This window comes from Schistocerca serialis, chromosome 4 (genome assembly GCF_023864345.2).
Source record: "Schistocerca serialis cubense isolate TAMUIC-IGC-003099 chromosome 4, iqSchSeri2.2, whole genome shotgun sequence".
In the NCBI taxonomy this organism is placed as follows: domain Eukaryota; kingdom Metazoa; phylum Arthropoda; class Insecta; order Orthoptera; family Acrididae; genus Schistocerca; species Schistocerca serialis.
In genome coordinates this window covers 722342533-722367413 of record NC_064641.1, presented here as the reverse complement: position 1 = coordinate 722367413, position 24881 = coordinate 722342533, and positions in this window count along the sequence as shown.

Sequence of the window (24881 nt, the reverse complement as noted above, 5' to 3'; positions counted from 1 at the left end):
CAAGTCTTCTATCCCACCAAAATTCTCGCTTTATAATATAAACTACTGTCCAAAACAACAGACGCCACATATACAGGGTGTAACAAAAATGTATGGCACACATTGCAGAACACATTCCTCACACCTAGACAAAGAAATTGTTATATGAACGTAGGTCCGGAAATGCTTTTTTTCCATGGTACATCTCATTTTCTCCGAGTCATTATCATGGAAAACACACTGGAACATAACGTTCGAATCATGGGTGACGTCTAGTTACGTTGAGCACCGCCAGTGTCCTGTTTTACATGTTGCTGTGGGACGTATGTCATTGCTTCTTTATTGGTAACATCACCTGTTCCAGCGATCAGAGCGACCGTTGCAAGCACACGGGTTACTACGTAGACTTAATTACAGACCTGACTCAATGGCAGTGGACACAAATGCAGAATTGGCAGGTACGGATTAGCTGACGACATTGGGGCACGCGCTCAACGTTTGTACGGAGAGAGATTTCCAGGGCAAAGGTACCCCGCCAGGAAAAAGACTTGAAGCCATTGATCATCGTCTTAGAGAACATGGGGCGTTCGGGTCTGAGATTCGCGACTGGGGGAGGCCTAGAAGGACACAGTAACGCCAGGCAGAAATTCTTCATGCGGTTGATGACACCCTAGTGTCGGTACAAGATGTGTAGCTGAAACTCTGAATGTTAAACACACGACTGTCTGGTGAATGTTACACAAGGACCAGCTGTATCCACACCATTTACAGCGCGTGCAGGCACTATTGCACCTGATTCTCCCGCACGGGTAATCTTCTGCGAACAGTTTATTCAACGAAGTTGTAAATAGGCTGTTTATGTTTCCTTATTGGCAACGTTATGTAGCGCTCTGTATGAAAATCACTGGCTGTGCTGTGTGCAGTCTGTGGCCAGGTTGCATTGTTGTCTGCCATTGTAGTGTGGGGCAGCGGCAGCTGGATGTTAACAGCGCGTAGCGTTGCACAGTTGGAGGTGAGCCGCCAGCAGTGGTGGATGTGGGGAGAGAGATAGCGGAGTTTTGAAATTTTTAAAATTGGATGTCATGAACTGCTATGTATATTATGAGTTTTCAACATTATTAAGGTAAATACATTGTTTGTTCTCTATTAAAATCTCTCATTTGCTAACTATGCCTATCTGTAGTTAGTGCCTTCAGTAGTTTGAATCTTTTATTTAGCTGGCAGTAGTGGCGCTCGCTGTATTGCAGTAGTTCGAGTAACGAAGATTTTTGTGAGGTAAGTGATTTGTGAAAGGTATAGGTTAATGGTAGTTAGGGCCATTCTTTTGTAGGGATTTTTGAAAGTCAGATTGCGTTGCGCTAAAAAATATTGTGTGTCAGTTTTAAGCACAGTCTTGTATAATTTTTCTAAGGGGACGTTTCAAAGTGTCAACCCTAAGTTTGGTACAACAGCGCCGTTCACACAGGAGGTGTCGTGTCAACGACAACAGATTGCTAATTTTCACAATTGTAGACGTCAATCCGCAAGCAACTGCTGAAACAAGTTATCTACAAAGATTTTTTATCAATGTTTGGACCGGCATTGTTGGTGACTGTTTGGTAGGGCTGCACTTACCTCCACCCGGGTCCAACGGACAAAGTTATAATTTCGTAGAGAATGTTCTACCGCATGTGTTAGCAGAGAGCATTTACCTGGGCGGCAAAACATATACACTACTGGCCATTAAAATTGCTACACCACGAAGATGACGTGCTACACACGCGAAATTTAACCGACAGGAACAAGATGCTGTGATACGCAAATGATTAGCTTTTCAGAGCATTCACACAAGGTTGGCACCGGTGGTGACACCTACAACGTGCTGACATGAGGAAAGTTTCCAACCGATTTCTCATACAAAATCAGCAGTTGACCGGCGTTACCTGATGAAACGTTGTTGTGACGCCTCGTGTAAGGAGGAGAAATGCGTGCCATCACGCTTCCGACTTTGATAAAGGTCGGATTGTAGACTATCGCGATTGCGGTTTATCGTATCGCGACATTGTTGCTCGCGTTGGTCGAGATCCAATGACTGTTAGCACAGTATGGAATCGGTGGGTTCAATAGGGTAATACGGAACGTCATGCTGGATCCCAACGACCTTGTATCACTGGCAGTCGAGATGACAGGCATCTTATCCTCATGGCTGTACAGGATCATGCAGCCACGTCTCGACCCCTGAGTAAACAGATGGGGACGTTTGCAGGACAACAACCATCGGCACGAACAGTTCGACGACGTTTGCAGCAGCATGGACTAGCAGCTCGGAGACCATGGCTGCGGTTACCCTTGACGCTCCATCACAGGCAGGAGCGCCTACGATGGTGTACTCAACGACGAACCTGGGAGCACGAATGGCAAAACGTCATTTTTTCGGATGAATCCAGGTTCTGTTTACAGCATCATGATGGTCGCATCCGTGTTTGGCGACATCTCGGTGAACGCACATCGAAAGCGTGCATTTCTCATCGCCATACTGGCGTGTCACACGGCGTGATGGTACGGGGTGCCATTGGTTACACGTCTCGGTCACCTCTTGTTCGCGTTGTCGGCACTTTGAACAGTGGAATTTTACATTTCAGATGTGTTACGAGCCGTGGCTCTACTCTTCATTCGATCCCTGCGAAACCCTACATTTCTGCAGGATAATGCACGACCGCAAGGTGCAGGTACTGTACGGGTCCTTTTGGATACAGAAAATGTTCGATTGCTGCCCTGGCCAGCACTTTCTCCAGATCTCTCACCAATTGAAAACGTCTGGTCAATGGTGACCGAGCAACTGGCTCGTCACAACACGCCAGTCGCTACTCTTGACGAACTGTAGTATCGTGTTGAAGCTACATGGGCAGCTGTACCTGTACACGCCGCCCTAGCTCTGTTTGCCTCAATGCCCAGGCGTGTCAAGGCCGTTATTACGGCCAGAGGTGGTTGTTCTGGGTACTGATTTGTCAGGATCTATGCACCCAAATTGCGTGAAAATGTAATCACATGTCAGTTCTAGTATACTATATCTGTCCAATGAATACCCGTTTATCATCTGCCTTTCTTTCTGGTGTAGAAATTTTAATGCATATATTGATGTGAATGGCTACTGTAAATTTGTTTGTTTCTGACTCGAGAGTAATAATAATGGTACTAGAAGCTGTAGAGTGTAGCGACTGTAGGGGAACTCTGAGGTTGCAATACATCCAACAAGTAATTAAGGACGTTGGGTGTAAGTGCTGCTCTGAGATGAAGGAGTGAACTCAGCACAAGGAGTCGTGACGAGCCGCATCGAGTCAGTCAGAATACCGATGATTCCAAAACGAAATCTTCGAGAATCAACTATTTACATTTCCGTAGCCTCTAAGGATGTTCAAATGTGTGTGAAATCCTAAGGGACTTAACTGCTAAGGTCATCAGTTCCTAAGCTTACACACTACTTAACCTAAATTATCCTAAGGACCAACACACACACCCATGCCCGAGGGAGGATGTCTGTCGCTGCTGGAGTCGTAACATCGCGTCAAAAATACGCCTTAGAACTACAAAAGAAGACAAAAAACTACAAAGTGGTTTATACAAGATACATGTATGGTGGGAATTGACCATAAATAACAGAAAGTGTGAAGCCATCCGCATGAGTGTTAAAAACATACTGTTAAATTTTAGTTACGTGGTAAATCGCACGAATGTAAATACTGCTAGTTCAATTAACTGTCTAGGAATTGCAATTACGAGCAACTTAACTTGGAATGATCACATAGAAAATATTGTGGGGAAGGGGTACCAAAGACTGTGTTCTATCGACACAGTACTTTTCCACCCTCTCGTACTCTTACGGATTTATCAACAGCCCTGCAGGATTCATAGTGCCAGTTCCCTCCAGCACTAGGTCACACATTAGTCGCGTCCATGCCACGTCGTGTTGCGGCACTTCTGCGTGCTCGCGGAGGCGCCCACAAGATGTTAGGCAGCTGTGCCAGTTTCTTTGGCTCTTCAGTGTAGATCGGGTTATAAAAATCACCGACCAATTTCTTCCTCCATTGTGGTCCATCCTGACGCTATTCTCTGTCTTTAATAACTTCTGCCGTCGATGGGCACTTAACGCCTTCCTTCTTTCCTTTATAAGTTCTGCGCTCAACGAGCACAATAACTCCACGCCAAATGAGGCGACTGCTTATGACGGAGCGGATGACGGCCAGCACACCGCTGTCCACATGACGAGTGTTCGGTCGTGTGCAGCACCTACGTTCGGCTGGATGTGGCTGTTATGAAGTAGAGGCACCTTGCACGCTGCCTGCGCCCGCCGACACCTCGCCTAGTATATGAAGCCAGTTCGCCCGCAGCGCAGTCCCGTATGTTATGCTAATTCGCATGTGACGGCTCTGACGGCCATTGTATTCAAGCGGCTTTCATTTGACAAACGTCGCACTTCCCGATTTATACCCGCGGCGCGACTGTTTGCATTTCTGTCAAGGTTTCCTTGCGGGTAAGTTATATCCTCATTTCAACTCAGAGTTATCACATTCCAGAGTGGACGGAAAAAGGAGTCCTTGAACGCCGATGTTGACAGGAAATGTGTGACAAATCAAATCCCCTTCTATTTGCTTTGTCTGCACGGAATATAAACATTATCTCTAATTCTCAGTTACTTAGCTGGAAGACCCTGTAAAACATCAGTGTTGATTGTCACGTCCGATCGTTGCACCTGGTTCTGATGACCGAGTGTTTAGTGCATTCCTACCTGGCATGCTCTGGAAGTGGCCACGCTATGGTACTGTAGAACTCTCTTTTAAATATTGTGCACCATGCGAGAACCCTTCCAAAATGTCTAACGTTCCCTATCTGTTCGTCCTATTACATATTGCTTCTTAGTATTACAGTAAATATTAGCATGATGCGACATACTCCAGATGTTCCCCAGTAACAGGAAATAGATATTTATTCATAGCTTTCTGAATGCTTTTTAATGGTGCAATGGATTATAGTTATAAGTGCAGATTTCTGTTGGTGACTGGGGATAGTGTACTGAACAATGCTACATTAGTATTTACACCATTTGCTGACTGTTAATTATAGCTATGAGAAGCCGTATAGTTTTCGGTTTGATACTACCGCCAAGTACGTGTGGCAAGAGCAAGTCATTAACTCTTACTTTCCCCTGAACAGCAGCTAAGGTCTTCGAGTGTGGATGCGTGGACACAAAACGCTTTTTTTGCTCTGACAGGCGTAATCCACTTAGTGGTACATCACAGCCATGCACAAAACATTAGGTCGTAAAGTTTGTGGCGTGCTTGTGGGAAGACTTTTCGAGGCAGAGAAAAAGCATCCACGAGACTGATCTGCACGTTTCACCTCGTATAAAAGAATTTGAAAAACCCAAAATCATCTCCTCCTGTGTACGGCAAGAAAAAAAGGAATAAAAGTGAGTTAGTGTTAATACTTTCATCCTTCTTTATCTCCTCTGCATTACTGCAGATGACGTGTCACTGAGCACATTTGTACTGTGCACGCAGTACACGTGAGGTGCCTAGTTGTTTCCACTGCCCTGTGTGGAGTACATAAGTTCTTGTACACTTCACTAACCTGCTGTCTTCATGATGATGATGTCCCCAGCGCAGAAAACAGCACGCAGGTCGTGGACCCTTTCTCTTGAGGCTGAAATTAACTTCGCAAGGAACTGCTGCTACGAATAAACTATAACTCATTTGGGATGCCACTCGCGTTTTTATTGATGTAGACACGAGAAAACTATTCTTTATCACAACGTATTGAACATATCTTTCCACAGTCATTATATCTGGCTAAAATAACGTGAATTACATCCTGTCACAGAGAACATGTCTGTCTACTGGAACCGTCAGAACTGGAGAATAAAATTACATGAATCAAATACTACTATTACAGACAACATGTCTTTACCTAGCGACGGTCGTAACTGTAGTAAATAAAACTGCATGAAACAAATACTGCTATAACAGACAACATGTCTGTCTACTGGAACGGTCAGAACTGGAGAGCCGGACTGCCCGAGACACTTCGCGCGCCAAGCCAGCAAGGCAGTAATATCGTCAGTTTTAGTAATACTTTGATTTTAATAATTTTGAAATGACTGATTGATAGCTGGCTGTTGAGAGATATTTATTTAAAAAAGTGAAGTAATTTGGATAACAGGTTTAATTAATAATAGCAGCTAAAGTTTAACGTTTTGTCGCCCTACCGCCGAACACAGCAGCCAATCACAGAGCAGCAGCACCATGCAGGAGGTCTTTCTCACGGGAATGGTACCGAATCAAACATCTGTCACCGGTACCTCATCCCACATTGCATGCTTCTTGCATCTCCAATGTCCTGGGAATAGCTTCCTGGAGCCTAATATGATGGCTGAATAGGCCAGAAATATTACATGTGCTCTACCACGTATTGTTTCGATTCTTAGGTGCCGGCCGAAGTGGCCGTGCGGTTAAAGGCGCTGCAGTCTTGAACCGCAAGACCGCTACGGTCGCAGGTTCGAATCCTGCCTCGGGCATGGATGTTTGTGACGTCCTTAGGTTAGTTAGGTTTAACTAGTTCTAAGTTCTAGGGGACTAATGACCTCAGCAGTTGAGTCCCATAGTGCTCAGAGCCATTTGAACTATTTTTTTTATTCTTAGGTGTAGACACATGTGTAATGGGTTCTTTATCACTGTCATAGGGATCTGCCTTACTTTGGTTTTTTGGTTGTTTTTCTGCGAGGGTTGCCCAGAGAGTAATGCACCGCATTTTCTTCCATCAACAATTCTTTATTGAACATAATGAGAATTACACACACGAATACATGGTATTTTATCTGAACACCCTATTTTTCCACGTAATCTCCATCCTGTTCTACGGCCTTCAATCAGCGCGAAACAAGGTCGTGTATGCCATGTCGGTACCAATCTTGGTGGCGGAGCCAATGCTTCACTATGTGAATCACCCCTTTATCGTTCTCGAAATGTCTTCCATAAATGTCATCCTTTAATGGGCCAAAAACCTGGTAGTCCGAGGGGGCTAGGTCAGATGTGTCAAGTGTGACAGCCGTGGATGGTCTCCCCGACCGATGCAAATTGTGCATCTCCACCGAACCGCCTTCAGGATTACCTAAGCCTCCGTGACCAGCGACTAACTGTACTTCTGTCGACAGCAGATGCTCCATAGACTTTGCACAAGCGTTTGTCAATATTCCCCAGAGTTTCTTTCACTGCAGCGAGAAATTCAATATTCCCCAGAGTTTCTTTCACTGCAGCGAGAAATTCAATGACGGCACGTTGCTTGTAACGCAGATCACCTACAAACGCCATTTTGAAACCGTCCTGCAGCTACGCTATCTGTCGGAAGTGACGGAAACTTGGCGTGCTCACTCAGGAGACTTCAAATAATACTTACGTAACGTTTCGCATTCGTAGCATTGTTTCCGGCTGAGAAAAAAAATTATGGTGCATTACTTTCTGGACAACCCTCGTAGGAACTCTTGTGGTGAATTAAGAGTGTCGTTAGGAGTGAGCCACGAGAGAACATGCGTGTGAGGTACGACACTGGAAAATTATAGGTTCTACTGGAATATGACACAGCGCTACATCTATATGCCTTAGAACTTTCATGTGCAACTTGTGGTTAAAACATTTCCGGGGAGGCTGTATTGTTTTTCGTACCACGAAATTCTTCACGTGCTCCAGTAAAAAAAAAAAAAAAAAAAAAAAAAAAAAAAAAAAAAAACACGGTTCACGGTTCAAATGGCTCTGAGCACTATGGGACTTAACATCTGAGGTTATCAGTCCCCTAGACTTAGAACTACTTAAACCTAACTAACCTAAGGACATCACACATATCCATGCCCGAGGCAGGATTCGAACCTGCGACCGTAGCAGCAGCGTGGTTCCGGACCGAAGCGGCTAGAGCCGCTCGGCCACCAGCGGCTGGAGTGCTCCGGTCCTGCTCATTTAGTACAAAGTGCTTTTTGATGCACACAACAATGTATCTCATCTGCCGGTCTTTGTAATGTTTTGCTCTTTTATTGTCAACTAAATCCTTAAATTCTTTCTGCACGGTAGTGTATTGTCGTTCCAGAGCAAATTTGCACTACCTGTCACATATGCAAATTGAGAATTCTTATCCCTCCCTTCTGTAATTCCCATTCAGTTTAAAGTATTCCGACGATAGGTTGCTAAACTGCCTCCTTTGTGCAAATAGCCACTGAACTAGCGAACGTCCTTTGTACCACGAATAAACAGCGAAGATTAAAGAGCTTGATTCTGCCAAACTGAACAGACTTGTGCTGAAATATGGCACACAACAAAGCTAATTGAAATTTCGCACTGTTCTGCATGCTTACGAGGAGGACCGAGCGAAGCCGAGCGACAGGCCGGACTTAGTTCGTCCGCGGCTCATACGTGCAATACGCGTGAAGTTTGGGACGCCGTAGCCGGCCCTGGTGTAAGACATGAAATGTATACGTAGCCGGGAATATGTATCATCTCTAGCTGTATAATGGAATAATGACAATGAAAATTTGTGCAAACTGGTACTCGAACTCAGATTTCCCGCTTTACGCGATCGGTCGCCTTAACCGCTTTGGCTATCGGACTACGTCCCACGCCGAGACTCAAATTTCATATGTTGTCATCCATGTGTCATACACGTACTGGTGCATCCGATTGATGTTACTACCGTACAGAGGAGACATCATTTCCTTTGTTAGTCGCAGGCACAATATCGGCCGAGAAATACGAAAGTGCAGTGCCTGTGTTGTGAAGATGTTCGATGCAGTGTTCGAAGGACATCCAATCTGACACGAAAAACTAAAGAAGTCTCCGCCCGTGCCGGATTCACATTATTGTGCGAGCACTATGGGAAGCAGTCACTAGGACATGTGGAAGTATGGGTCTCTCCGTAAAGCATGCTCGGACAGCCGAAGCGCTTAACGCGACAGCTCACGTAAAACGGGGAATCCAGGTTCGAATCCAGGGATATGTGGGAGTTTGGGTCTCTCCGTGAACCATGCTCGGATAGCCGAAGCGTTTAAGGTGGGTAGGACGTCAAACGGGATGACTTGGAGCAGGAGAGACACCACAGGACATTTTAATTTCCACTGTCCATACTTTTAAAAATAAATTCATAAAACTTTGTCAGAATGACCAGAAAAGATTCAGGATTTACACTTATAGTGGTGTAAGTTCAAAAATATAAGAAAATAATTTATTTTTTTGACATTTGTATTTGACCTTTTCTTCACTTACCATTGGCTGCATTTGTCGCTATAGGTACACTTTTCTTCATAAGTAAGGGAGATTCTTCGATGAATTTTGCACAGCATATAAACCATACTTACAGGCGTATGAAGCTCTAGAATTTTCCAAATCTATTAAAAACTGTGGTAAAAATTGAGATAATTAACCATAAAATTTGAGTTTTTTCTAAAAATGAAGTTTAATATATAACAGCACATGCAATTTTTCATAAATTAAATAATTTCTAGAGTTTCATACACCTATAAGTATGGTTTGTATGCTGTGCAAAATCATCTAAGAATCTCTCTTACTTATGAAGAAACGTGTACCTATAGCAACAAAAGCAGCCGACAGAGTTGAAAAAGTTATGAACTTTTACATGTAAAAAAAATATTTTGTTATGTTTTTGAGCTTCTACTGCTGTGATTGTGAAACCTGAATCCTTCCTCGTCATGCTGACAAAGTTTTATGCATATATTTGTAAAAGTGTAGACAGTGGAAATTAAAATGTCCTGCGGTGTCTCTCCTGTTCCAAGACGGCCCGTTTGACGTTCTACCCCCCCCCCCCCCCCCCTTAACGCGACAGCTCGCGTAAAACGGGGAATCCACATTCGAATCCTGATCCGACACAAATTTTCATTGTCGTCGTACCATTGTACAGCTGAAAGTGGTTCATATTCGCACCTGTGTTTACTTTTCACGTCTATCACAGCAGCTGTAGACACAGCAGTGCCTGCTCCTTCGGATATGCTTGCATGTTCGGGGCAACAGTGCATCGTACTTCTTCACAACACAGGCACTACAATTTCGTACTAGGGTAAAATATGGTTCAAATGGCTCCCATCTCTATGGGACTTAACATCTGAGGTCATAATTCCCCTAGACTTAGAACTACTCAAACCTAACTAACATAAGGAAATCACACACATCCATGCCCGAGGCAGAATTCGAACCTGCGACCGCAGCAGCGGCGCGGTTCCGGACTGCAGCGCCTATAACCGTTCGGCCACAGCGGCCGGCGTAGTCGTCTAAGGCTTAAGGTGTTGTTTGCTTGAAGTAGGTGGCTGAGTGAGCACGCTCACGAGAAAGTATTCACTCGTGGTATTTCGGGTAATCCATTGCGGAGCAGGGGTTCAGACGCAGGGTGTTGTGGCCGGTAACATATATTGTTTGGTGCAGCTGCTTCGAAAGGCTGCGCCTGCGGTTCACTGTTCACAGCTGCAGACGTTACTGCTGTGATGGTAAGTTGCCATATTTGGCAGTTAATTGTTGTTTGTGAGAAGATTGTGATAATCATGGCGTTAGGAGGAGTAACTCTGACAAACACGTGTCGGAATTCGACATCGGCAGGATGATGAGTTGTCGTTACCATCCCGTGAGGTCGCTGCTCGAGTTGACAGGGAAAAAAATGTGTGTGAAATCTTATGGGACTTAACTGCTAAGGCCATCAGTCCCTAAGCTTACACACTACTTAACCTAAATTATCCTAAGGACAAACACACACACCCATGCCCGAGGGAGGACTCGAACCTCCTCCGGGATCAGTCGCATAGTCCATGAGTGCAGCGCCCTAGACCGCTCGGCTAATCCCGCGCGGCCATTGACAGGGAACCCACGACTGTCAACAGGAATGGAATCAATGGACGACCAAGCTCATTGCCGTTCATTAACCCAAGCTGTGGAATTATACATTTCCTTACCGGACATGGTCCATATCACGCACACTTACATCGTATGAACATCCGTCCGAGCCAAGATGGCGCATGTGAGGAAACAGTCACCTCCAAACACGTAATACACTTCAAACAACTAAATTAAACTCCTTCCTAACAGGCCATGAAGGTCCAACGTTACCGACCGGTCGCCATGTCATCCTCAGCCACGGGCGTCACTGGACGGAGATATGGAGGGGCATGTGGTCAGTACACCGCTCTCCCGTCAGTTTTCGTCAGTTTACGAGACCGGAGCTGTTAGTTCTTGTTGTGTCCTGCTGATTCGTAGAATATAGGTGAAACCTGGTAGTCAAGGAAGGCAGGATTCGGTTACAATTGTGGATGGGGCCATAATCAGTTACTATTGGTTCCCTTTTGCAATTACACACATTTATTTTAAAACGGTAATTCCAGACCCAGCAATAAATAAAGATATCACACGTTATTAATGAAGGAATATACAACTGTGTAATTAATAGTGCTTTCAGTGCGTTACAATTTATCGAATGACCATAAAATACAAACACAGCAAGTAATGTTTTAAAAACAAGCCAATGTGATTCCAATTAGAATTTTAAGGCAAGTAACTACCGTCACGGCTGAAGGCCTTCAACGCCAAGAACGGCAATTATAAAAAAAATTAACAAATATACTGTAAAACACCAATGCAATAGCAAAGGTTAATTTACCAAGACAGGCAACTGATCACCAAATGGGTGAGATAAAATGATGGTAAACTTGGTAGCACAACCATTTAATTCTGCTGTAACGCCAAGAATGACAATCATATTAAAAATTTAAAAAAACATACAGTAAAACAGCAAATACAGCAGCAAATGTTAATTTAAAAGGTCAAGAAACTGATCACCAAACAGGTGGCACAAAATGATAATAAACTTGGTAGCACAATCATTTAAACCTGCTGTAACGACAAGAATGGTAATTCTGTAAAAATTTAGGAACATACAATAAAACAGCAAATACAGTAATAAAACACAAAGGCCAGTCACAGACGGTGCACCAGGAATCGACCTCTGAGTAGGTCCGGCAAAACACGCTTTCGCGAGCGATGAGATAGTCAACCAAGAGTTGCATTCACTTGACAGTATGGTAGCTCAGACCAGTGTCAGTCTACCGAATGACTTGCTGAGGCTACCTGACGTCCAATAAACCAAATGCAAAGATGTAAAAATACGCCAAAGCCGGAAACGGTGGTCTGGACTCCGCCCGCAGATTACCGTGCTCATCCTGTCTGCCGAGCGCTGTTAGCAAGCGGGGTGCATTCAGCCCTTGGGAAGAAAACTGAGGGGCTACTTAATTGAGAAGTAGCGACTCCTGTAGATTGACATACGGCCGGCAGAGCGGTATGCTGACCACATGTTCCTCCATTGCCACACCCAGTGACGCCTGTGGACTGAGGATGACACGGTGGTCAGTCGGTACCGTTGGGCCTTCCAATGCCTGCTCGGACGGAGTTTAGTTTAATTTAGTTTTAGAAGAGCTAGACTATGATTCCATGGTTTAGTTTCCACAGTCAACCAGGGCGTATCCACACACTTTTTCAACTTGTCAGATCTCTGCGGGCAGCAAGGAGTCATCTTTGTCATAAATACTGAGTACCTAATTACAATTTTGGTAAACTTTTCTGGAGACAGTGATCAATAGAGTATTATATTTTAACTAAAGTTCAGTCTTGATCACAACACTTATGTCTCACTAAGATAGGTGACCGGTTTCGGTTATACTTATATAACCATCTTCAGACCCATGGCTTCCTTGGAGGATGGTAGGCGGAGCTCCCCTCAGCTGACTTCGTAGCAGCTGAGGAGAGCTCCGCCTATCATCCTCCAAGGAAGCCATGGGTCTGAAGATGGTTATATAAATATAACCGAAACTGGTCAGCTATGTTATTGAGACATAAGTGTTGTGGCCAATACTGAACTTTAGTTAAAATAGAGTACCAAATTAACGGACTCAAATAAAGTTAACAGAAGTTAAAGAGTTTGACATCGTTTTTTAAAATTAATGTAAAAGTTAATCCGTTACTCGAGAAGATAATTTCGTTGGTTAAAGATTAACGTATTAAGGTCTTATGCCGAGCTATGGCAATCGTGTTAGAGCTACAGTTATTTTCAGAAGCGGCAACTCTACATACTGAATTTCTCCGCCCACGTATCATAAAAAAACAAACAAATTTAATCACGTGTTCCTTATACTGTACTTTATAGACACAACAAGAAGAATATAGTTTGACAAGCTGCGACATCATTGCGAAAAAACAGTGACCCGTATATGTAATAAGTTTCCTTTCATTTACGTCTGTGGGCACAAACGTTTTGTTAACAGATTGCCGGCCGGAATGGCCGAGTGGTTCTTGCCGCTACAGTCTGGAAACGCGTGACCGCTACGGTCGCAGGCTCGAATCCTGCCTCGGGCATGGATGTGTGTGATGTCCTTTGATTAGTTAGGTTTAAGTAGTTCTAGGTTCTATGGGACTGATGACCTCAGAAGTTAAGTCCCATAGTACTCCCATAGTACTAAGAGCCATTTGAACCATTTGTTAACAGATTACCGGTTTCGGTCTTTAATAACGATCATCATATCTGCAGCAAAAATGGGAAAAACATAAATACCCTCGCAAACTGTATACAGCTTAAGAACAATACATAGACCATAATGAAAAGTAGTACTGACAAAATCTACATTTGTGCGCTTTAAATATGAAGAGGCACACCTCTTTCATAAAAACAAAGTCCTAATGTACTGCAGCCATAGTGGCATCGTCAATTGTTAAATGCGGAATCAGCACCAGCATCGTCAAATACATATAAATAACATCACATGCACGAGTCATGTTGTCAGTAGTACCACTGTTTAAAACAAGCGCCGGCCGAAGTGGCCGTGCGGTTAAAGGCGCTGCAGTCTGGAACCTCATGACCGCTACGGTCGCAGGTTCGAATCCTGCCTCGGGCATGGATGTTTGTGATGTCCTTAGGTTAGTTAGGTTTAACTAGTTCTAAGTTCTAGGGGACTAATGACCTCAGCAGTTGAGTCCCATAGTGCTCAGAGCCATTCGAACCATTTAAAACAAGCTGCCGTACAGTAGCCACCAGATGTCGCTAATGTCGGCATACACTAGTTTTCAATAATTAATTGAAGCAGCGAAAATAAATGGGGATACAATAGTTTAAGTCTGTAATAAACTTATAACATATAAAAGGCATTACAATAATAAAAATCAATATAAAGAAGAACACGACAAAAGTAATATTGTTAAGAAGAGGAAGAGTTAAAAAACCGTGGTTGACGTGTGCTCTAGTGCCAATATTCTAGAAAATGACGTAAATATTAAACATCGTTGATAGTGCACCGGGTAATGTAAAACAACCATAAAACAAATCGCTGAAGGAGCCACAAATGAATGAAAACGTAGTGCTGCACATAATCAGCGCCCTCTGTCGGCGCTAACGCCAGAATTCCGCAGAGGCGGGAAGTGGTTGGAGGAACTTGACCGGCAGAGGGCCCTCGTACCCTGCGGCACTCCGTTGCAAGAAGAGAATGATCAAATTCCGTAACAGTGGATGATCCACATTATCTGAATTATGCAGTCTATGAAATGAATAGAGAAGGAACAACAACATACTAGAGACAGGCGTAAAACGTATGAAAACGAAGTAAATGTGTGATGCAGTTAATACAAGGCGTGCAGTGATTAGAGTAACACATTGTCAAATGAAGCAAAGCAGGCAGTGGGCACAAAGTCATTTTGTCAGTTAAGCAGTTTACTAGATTCTATATTTATGCTTTATTAATTTCAAGCTCCTCTAACACATTAAGAGAATGTAGTTATGTATATGGAACAGGGAATTGCATCTACGCTTTATAGATCTAGAAAAGGCATACGACCGGGTTCCTAGGAGGAAGTTATTGTCTGTTCTACGAGATTACGGAATAGGAGGCAAACTTTTGCAAGCAATTAAATGTCTTTACATGGATAGTCAGGCAGCAGTTAGAGTTGACGGTAAATTGAGTTCATGGTTCAGAGTAGTTTCAGGGGTAAGACAAGGCTGCAACCTGTCTCCACTGTTGTTCATATTATATATGGATCATATGTTGAAAACAATAGACTGGCTGGGTGAGATTAAGATGTGTGAACACAAAATAAGCAGTCTCGCATATGCGGATGACTTAGTTGTGATGGCAGATTCGATTGAAAGTTTGCAAAGTAATATTTCATAGCTAGATCAGAAATGTAAGGACTATGGTATGAAGATTAGCATCTCCAAAACGAAATTAATGTCAGTGGGAAAGAGATATAAACGGATTGAGTGCCAAACAGGAGGAACAAAGTTAGAACAGGTGGACGGTTTCAAGTACTTAGGATGTATATTCTCACAGGATAGCAACATAGTGAAAGAACTGGAAGCGAGGTGTAGCAAAGCTAATGCAGTGAGCACTTAGCTACGATCTACTCTCTTCTGTAAGAAGGAAGTCAGTACCAAGACTAAGTTATCTGTGCACCGTTCAATCTTTCGACCAACTTTGTTGTATAGGAGCGAAAGCTGGGTAGATTCAGGTTACCTTATCAACAAGGTTGAGGTAACGGATATGAAAGTAGCTAGGATGATTGCAGGTACTAGTAGATGGGAACAATGGCAGGAGGGTGCCCACAATGAGGAAATCAAAGAAAAACTGGGAGTGAACTCTATAGATGTAGCAGTCAGGGCGAACAGGCTTAGATGGCGGGGTCATGTTACACGCATGGGAGAAGCAAGGTTACCCAAGAGACTCATGGGTTCAGCAGTAGAGGGTAGAAGGAGTCGGGGCAGACCAAGGAGAAGATACCTGGATTCGGTTAAGAATGATTTTGAAGTAATAGGCTTAACATCAGAAGAGGCACCAATGTTAGCACGGAATAGGGGATCATGGAGGAATTTTATAAAGGGGACTATGCTTCAGACTGAACGCTGAAAGGCATAATCAGTCTTGAATGATGATGATGATGATGATGATTTATTTGCTGTCGTTCCTGGTGGTGCAGTTTTAATGGTCAACAGTATATGAGTCAGCAACCAATGTTACGCAGAGCCTCGGCGGTGACTTTTCTTCAGCTGGTATTACGACACCAGATACAGTTGAGCTGGGGAAGGTGTTTACCTAACTGCAGAAGGCAGGGGCTGGGAGTCAAAAGTGAGCCCCCGGCGACACGGGCGCGATCGCACGCCGGGCCGCGTGCTGCCTGGCACGCCTCCTTTGTCTCGCCGTGTTTGCACTGCTTTGACGGATGGCCAGAAGATTAGCCGGGCGCGCCACGCGGACGCAGGCGATGAATAAAACATGGCGGCCGCGCCGGTTCCTGCCCGCCTCCGCCTCCACCTTGCCCTGGGGGCGGCCACCCCGCCTCTGCTTAGCCGCCGCATGCTAATGCTACGGAATCAGTGTGGTGGCCGCTGTGAATATCCCGCAAACCCCGAGCAGATTATTTACCAGCAAGTCATTCCCAGCCGTAACGTGGGACTGGGGCGACAGAGTAATCTATTACTGAATTCCCTATGACTGATGTAATAGGCACAAATACCATAACTCTATATGTAACCTAGACCAGTCAACAGAGGGCGCTCCACCCAGAGATAATGCGCCGTTACGATGCTTTGTATATATGCGCTGTTGAGTGTGGTTCCAGGTGCTGTACTTACTATCTCGTACACAACGTGATCAAAGTATCCGGACACCTGGCTGAATTGACTCAAAAGCTCGTAGCGTCCTCCATCGGTAATTCTGAAATTCAGTATGGTGTTGGCACGTCTTTAGCCTTGATGACAGCTTCCACTCTCGCAGACGTAAGTTTACTCAGGTGCTGGAATGGCAGTCCATTCTTCGCAAAGTGCAGCACTGAGGATAGGTATCGATGTCGGTCAGTGAGGCCTGGCAACGAAGTCGACGGTCCAAAACATCCTAAAGGTGGTCTGTAGGATTCACGACAGGACTCTGTGCAGGACAGTCCATTAAAGGGATGTTATTGTCCTTTAACCAATCCGGCACAGGTCGTACATTATGAACAGGTTCTCGACCGTGTTGAAAGACGCAATCACCATCCCCGCATTGTTCTTCAACAGTGGGAACAGTAACCAACTGCAGTGGAGATATTACATTTTCACAATTAAAGAGAATAAAAAATGAATTACAACGACTGTATTACAGGAACGACTTACTAATAAGTCAACCACGTACATAGAAATTTAAAGTCTTCAATAATTGGTCTTCGAGGACATGCTAGAAGATTTTACGCTTCGGAAATCTCGAAAGAAACCAATAATATTAAAGTATGTCCAATCTACAAAACTGTAATCACTTGCATTTGATCTGTATAATGTGACTGTAATAACCAATAAGCGCAGCAAACAAATATACATGCCGGCCGGAGTGGCCGTGCAGTTCTAGGCGCAACAGTCTGGAACCGCGTGACCGCTACGGTCGCAGGGTCGAATCCTGCCTCGGGCATGGATGTGGGTGATGTCCTTAGGTTAGTTAGGTTTAATTAATTCTAAGTTCTAGGCTACTGATGACCTCAGAAGTTAAGTCGCATAGTGCTCAGAGCCATTTGAACCGTTTAAGTCTAGTTTGTGGAACTAATCGCCTTGAATTGTATTTTATTGTATGTTAACCGGGGGACTAGAAACGACGGAGAGGCTCCGTCCACGCCGCAGCCGCATTGGTCCACAACCCCACGACGACTACCGCAGTCCACCCCTCCGCCGCCCCACACCGAACCACTCTTTCAGGGTTATTGAGCGGTTCGGCCCCTGGTGGACATCCCCAGGGAACGTTTCACACAGGATGAGTGTATTCCCTACTTTTGCGTGGTAGAGTAAAGGTGGTGTAGGCGTACGTGGAGAACTTGTTTGCGCAGCAATCGCCGACATAGTGTAGCTGAAGCGGAATCAGGGGAACCAGACCGCATTTGCCGAGGCAGATGGAAAACCGCCAAAAACCATCCACAGACTGACCGGCTCACCGGACCTCGACACAAGTCCGCCGGGCGGATTCGTGCCGGGGACCAGGCGCTCCTTCCCAAGCCGGAAATCCGTGCGATAGTGCACTAATAACCATTATCCCATTAGTATATTACTATTCAATAAAGTCACTAAATGTATGTACGTCATTCTCATGTTTTCATTCCTTTTCTTTAATTGTGTGCTCATAGGTTTAAGACCGCCTTGTTATGAACTTCTCCTTGTCATTGTAGAAGGTAAAGCTCTCCTGCCAGTGATCACACTTCGATAGCAGTGAACGCTGATTTGCACGGAATTAGCGTCGTTCGAATGTAAAGCAAGGCTAATGACCCACTACGCTTTTAGCTTCGTTCTTTCGGCGCTGCATAGGAAGGTTAGCATTAGGCGCCATACGAAGTGACGTCTCCGTCTGTCTTGTGGCAGTCGGCCGTTGTAGCCGAGCGGTTCTAGGCACTTCAGTCCGGAACCGCGCTGCTGCTACAGTCGCAGGTTCGAATCCTGCCTCGGGAATGGATGTGTGTGATGTCCTTAGGTTAGTTAGGATTAAGTAGTTCTAAGTCTCAAGGACTGATGACCTGAGATGTTACGTCCCATTGCCATTTGCCAGAGCCATTTGAACCATTTTGTCTTGTGGCGTTCAGCAATTTTGCACGTTTTCGTGAAGCAGTGTAGAATCTTACTCCTGCAGCACGTCTAATAAAGATTTTCGGCAGTCATAACCCTCCTGCCTCTAGCAGAGTGCTGTTGCGTATTCTGACTGACCCTCGCCACACAGTCTCGACGTTCTCTCACTATACCATAATTAATTGACCTAATAGGCGCTCCTTCTCATTAGCAGTCTAGTGTGCCAGTGGTACCGGCGAGTATTTTCCTTGCCTCTCACCAGGTAGCGATCGTGTACCGTTACGTTAAATTCGGAATCTCTCAACACAGTATGTATGTTTGGTGTGACATCCTAAGCTAAGCTAAGCCTGCCGACAAAAAATCATCCCGACTGGAAGGTCAAATTATATCTAAACATATACGTGAGTAATGCAGCGTCACTGTGGTAGAATATTTGCGTATTTCATTTTAACCAAGCAAAGAGAGATATGTATGATAGTTTTTTGAGCTAAGGATGGAAGATCCACTGTCGGTAACCTTGATCTTGTAGATCTAAACGCCATGTGGCATTCTTGGATGAAATATTCTACGGAATGGGTTCAGTGGCCTGTCGGAAACAGTACTCTTCCTCCACACACATAAGGCTCTTCTCTACTAATTTGTGGGAGATGCGTCGTATCTGTGTTCGTGTAGGTGAGTTTATAATCTATTGTCTATGTTCTGTGACGATGAAGATGACGAGAGAAGGGAGAGTTTTAAACCCATTGCCGACACATAGCCTACTCCTGTTGAATGGCACCAACACGGCTGCCGACGTTAACGTCCCATCTTACGGACGGATCACTATCAATTGTGGCCTCACTTCATGAGACGCTGCGGAGAGGTTTGAAATTTAATCCAGGACACAGGTGCCAAGATTAGTTTTCTAAAACTTTGCGCTTCCCCCTCTCCTTCCCCTGTCGGCCAAATGCTGGCAACGAAAATTTCACCCACCACCAGCTATCGAACCGGCGTATCTCCGATTCGAGCATCATTACATACGCGTGCGTTATTGACCTCGGCTACGAAGACTATTGAACCTAAGAAGCAGTGGGTACAGTGACATTTGCATAGAATGACACGTTATTTCTGTAAAGGGTGTATGAGTGATAGCCTACAGTTCGTTGTAAGAACATTATTCCCGAATATCCATCATTCGTCGACATTCAGATGAACTTCACTAATGTAGGAGGAACACGATTTTCGGAAACTTGAGAAAAACCGGAATAAATTACGCAGAGGGTCTTACAGCGTACACTATTTCTCGAACACAAGTAGCGATAAGCTATCTGCACCGTATCGCCACTACTGTTTGCCTTGTAAGTGGAAGAAACGAAGAATAAACTGGAATATAATTTCACAGCGTGGATAAAAGCATAAGAGGAAGTTCACCACTGTTTCGTTCGACATTAAGATAAACAGAGAACTATTGTGTGGAATGGATTACAGCCTAAAATGCTCTGCAGTAATATGTTCGCGATGGAAACACAAAACAATTAAATGGTAACTTTGCAGACAGAACGAAATAACATACAACAGAAGAAGTGAGAGAATTACACTTTCTAAGGAGAAAGATTGGACGGGAATACAAAAGCAAAGAAGATATCAGACGTATTTCTCGAGAGTCTCTTCTTCGACATAATGTTGCTATAACTAAGTATTTACGTAAAATAAATATGTTCCCTGAAACTGTGACTGAACAGCTACACACTGTTGTAGTCCTGGGCTATGGGAGAGCTGGAGAGGGAACGTTTGAAATGTCACACAACGTAAGTTTATAAGAACCAAACGCTGCAGCTGTTAGTGATATTCTGTACGAGGTTTTAAAACTGAAGAAGGAAACACGTGGAGGTGTCTCTCAGTTTCTTTCCTCCCTGGTATTGCAGCTGGAATGTTGAAATATCGCGAGGATTGAGTCTGAAGTTTGTGTTACAGAGGGTATTTTTCTGCCATGTGCAGCTATAGCGAGAGATCCCCGAACTACGAAACAAGAAAGGCTCGCATGTTACTGTTGTCAACTTGTGAAGAGCAGCGTAGTGCAATTCGGTATTCGTGGGCCAAAGGGCATAAAATGAATGAAATTCACGGAGATGTGCGTGGCGTGTATGGCGACAATTGTACGAGCGGCAGCAATGTCTCCGGGTGTGTGCATGCTTCCAAGAAAGCAGCGTGAGCCGCAGTGGTGCGCCACCTTCCGGACGGCCGGTAGCAGTTGCAACCCCGCAGAATATCAAAGCCACTGAGCCAACAATTTTGAACGAACGGCTTGTGCAACTGTGAACCATTTCGTAACAGTTCAGCACTTTTTTTGATGCGATATTGTTCATGACGCATTGAAATTTCGTAACGTTAATGTAGGGCCGTTTCTACCATTACGCAAGACTGGGCAGCCGCCTACGGCGGCAAAATTATAGAGGCGGCAAAGGGCGGAAAACATTAGTTTCGGTTCAAACAGCGAAACCATTGAGCTAATGAGGAGAAAAACATGAAAAACAGGAAAAATTAAAACACCGAATTGTTTTCAAAACCACACGGAACATTTACTTAATAAGTCTTTAATTGCTTTGACCAAGTAAACACACTGCCTGTATTTACCTAAAACTAAATCAGGCGCTATCGAGTAAGAAACGGAAAGAATCACTACCTGGATTCATCTCTGAGGAGCAGTGGAGCGGAGCACGTGCGTTGGCTTGCCGATGATTAGCAAAGAATTTATAAACTGTAACATGATTGTACAGTAAACGTGCGACGAATCTGAGTGATCTTTTCACGGGAAATAAGAATAAAGTGCTATCTTTCGAATCATTACTTCTGATAAATTTTAAATGTTTCTCAGAGGGGGCAGCACTCAAAAACAAAGCCATATATTATTTCGTACTGAAATTAAATTGAATCTGTTCGAGAAAAAAATAACCGAATGCAGAAATTTAGTTTACCGTGCAGAAGAAGTAATATGCCAAGTTCAGTACTTCGCTTGAAGAGAAAAAATTAATTAAAAATGTACTTAAAAAAGTTTTTTTCTTATTTTTGCTCAGGGTTTAAATTGAGGGATTCAATGGTCTACAAGCAGTCGACCGCCCCTAATTTAGGGCCACTGACTCAGGGAAGGAAAAGAGCCAGTACCTTTATACAAACCCAACATTCATGCTTCACTGGGATTTGAACCAAGGTCCACCCCGGACAAATGATCAGAAGGCAGTCGATTATACCACTGCACCACTTGGGTGGCTAATAAATGTTGTGGAACTCTCAACAGAAAATACAAACCACTCGTCATTTATTCATTTTATCACAAGACAGTGGATGCTGAAAAACATGAGATTTATTCTTCATTCTAAAACTAGTTCAAGTAAAACAAAAACGAAATAATATCACGAATAATCATATGCTATTTTTTGATGCTTCGGCATGTATCCCATCAGTACAGCATAATTTCTGAATTTAAGGAATAATTCATTCGCATGCGAAGATAGTTACACACCTTTATTAGTCCATTTTCTTGCAATTAAATAAAATAAGTAATTCATGCAAAATTTGTTTGCACAGACATATTAAGTTGAGTACTAGTTTAAAATGTTCAGCAAGTTCTTCCTATTTCAATTATTTTGGGAAATTTTTAAAACTGGGGACAAAAAATAAAAACTGAGTACATTTGTTTCCGTCAATCACTTTTACTGAGATTGAGGACAAAGCATAAAAACTGGGAACCGTCCGCAGAAGATGAGGACATCTGGTCACCTTAGTTTAATGATTAAACGTTTAATAGGAGTATTTAGATTAAAGTTCAGTCTTGATCACGTTATGTCTGTTTTAATGGGTAACCGGTTTCGGTTTTATCTATAAAACCATCATCAGACCCATTGGCTCCCTTGGGTTGGTAGGTGGAACTCTCCTTGCTGCTGTGCAGTCAACATCAGTTGACTGCACAGCAGCAAGGAGAGCTCCACCTACCAACCCAAGGGAGCCAATGGGTCTGATGATGGTTTTATAGATAAAACCGAAACCGGTTACCCATTAAAACAGACATAACGTGATCAAGACTGAACTTTAATCTAAATATAACAATTGATCACTGTATTCCAAAAATGTTTACCAAAATTGTTTAATAGGAGATTTGTATTGTTTGCTGATAAATGGTGGTGCTGATGGAAGGGGAGAGGGGTGTTAGGATAAACTGATGGTAGTAAAAAAGAGAAGGCGTCATTTTTCAGTTCAAGCCTAGGGCAGCAAAACATCTAGCAACGGTTCGCAGTTAGTGCTTGCTCGGTGCTTAATAACCTGACAGATAACCACAAGGGCTAGGAAAGACGGCAAGCTTGGCTCACTTAACGCGTTACACTGCAGAAGGGTATGACTTTCTGAAAGGAATCGTCACTGATGATGAGTCATGGGGCATACCATAACATGCAAGAAATAAATTATGCATGGAGTGCAAACATACTGGTTCCGTAATAAGAAAATATTCAAAATGACTCAATTGGCTACGAAAGTGCTTGTGACAGTGTTCTAGGATATGAATGGTGCATTATTAGTCGACTTCGCTGGACAGGGGGCCACTGCGAAAGCTGCAGCCTACATTAAAACTCTGATGAGGTTGCGTCGTGCACTTTGTGACAAATGCCACAATATTAGCGTTGGCGGTGTAAACTTATTCACACAATGTCCACCCCAGTGTTGCTGCTCCTGTTCCTGAGAAAGTAATCAGATTTGGGTGGGAGGTCCTCCAGCGTCTACCATACAGTCCGGACCTGTCACTGTCGGACTTTCATCTGTTTGGTGCCATGAAGAATTTCCTGGCCGGGCAACACTTTGCGACAGATGTGCAAGTGAAATCAGTAGTCCTCAGATGGCTATACCCAAACCAAATACAGATAGAGGTGACGCAGTGGTTAGCACACTGGACCCGTATTGGCAAGGACGACGGTTCAATACCACGTCCAGCGATCCAGATTCAGGTTTTCCTTGATTTCCCTAAATCGCTCCCGGCAAATGCCGGGATTGTTCCTTTGAAAGGGCACAGCCGGCTTCCTTCCCCGTCCTTCCCTAATTCAATGAGACCGATGAGCTCGCTGTTTGGTCTCTTCCCCAAAACAATACAATACAGTCCATCCGAACCAAATGGACTTCTACGAACAGCACATATTGAAACCGGCATCATGATGGGAAAACTTTGTTGAGAACGTTGGCGACTATATAGAAAAGTAGGTAAAAGATATAAGTTCATTTGCGATTTTTGTTTTGTTTTGTTAACTATAAAACTTTTAAGTAATAAAATTATTGTTCGTTACTTTCTGATATTCCCTCGTACGTGTGGTGTAATGGGTAAAAGTGCATATATTTCTATTGGTGACTGAGGACGGTGTAATGAACCACATTATATAACTATTTACTATATTTTCAGGCTGATAATTATAGCCATGAAGAGTAGTATGTTTTTAGGTTGGTTAGTGCCTCCAGGTACGTGTGGCAAGAGCAAACCATTAATATTTATTTTTCCCTGAGCAGGACGTGAGATGCTGAAGTGTGGACACGTCAATGCTAAACGATTAGTCTATGCTGACAGGCAAATTCCACTTGGTGGTGCAGTTAAGGCCATGTAGAAAACATTAAGTAGCAAATTACGTGACATGTCTGTGGGAAGACTATTTGACACAGGGATAAAACAAGAAACACACTGATGTGCATACATATTAAGGTGCCATACATAAAAATATCTGCACATGTATCCATTACACCATACCAACTGAAGCTTTCTGCGCAGTCGTAACTGCATTACTGTTAGTGTAGACTTCCCGTTTTGCATCCACACATGCATATTTCAATACCTGGCCAGGGGAAAATAAGCGCTAATGATTTGCTGTTGCCATGAGTACTTCAAGGTGCCAACCAACCTAAAAACATACGAGTTGTAGTAGCTATAATTATTAGTCTGGAAATGATGTAAATACTGATGTAATGTTGTTTATTACAGCGTCTTCAGTCAGCAATAGAAATATTTGTACCTTTACTCATTAACATTGCGTGTGTGTGTGTGTGTGTGTGTGTGTGTGTGTGTGTGTGTGTGTGTGTATTTCAAGACTGAATGTGCTTTTGTCCACCAAAGACATATTTTTGACAGCAGTCGTTCACACTGAACTGTTGTTACACATTTATAAGATACCCAAGTCAACCAGAGTAAGCAGACATTGTCAAGTAATTATTGCACGTGACACAGGCATATCATTGCTTCAGCATAATATCTAAATCAACCATTACATATAGATTCC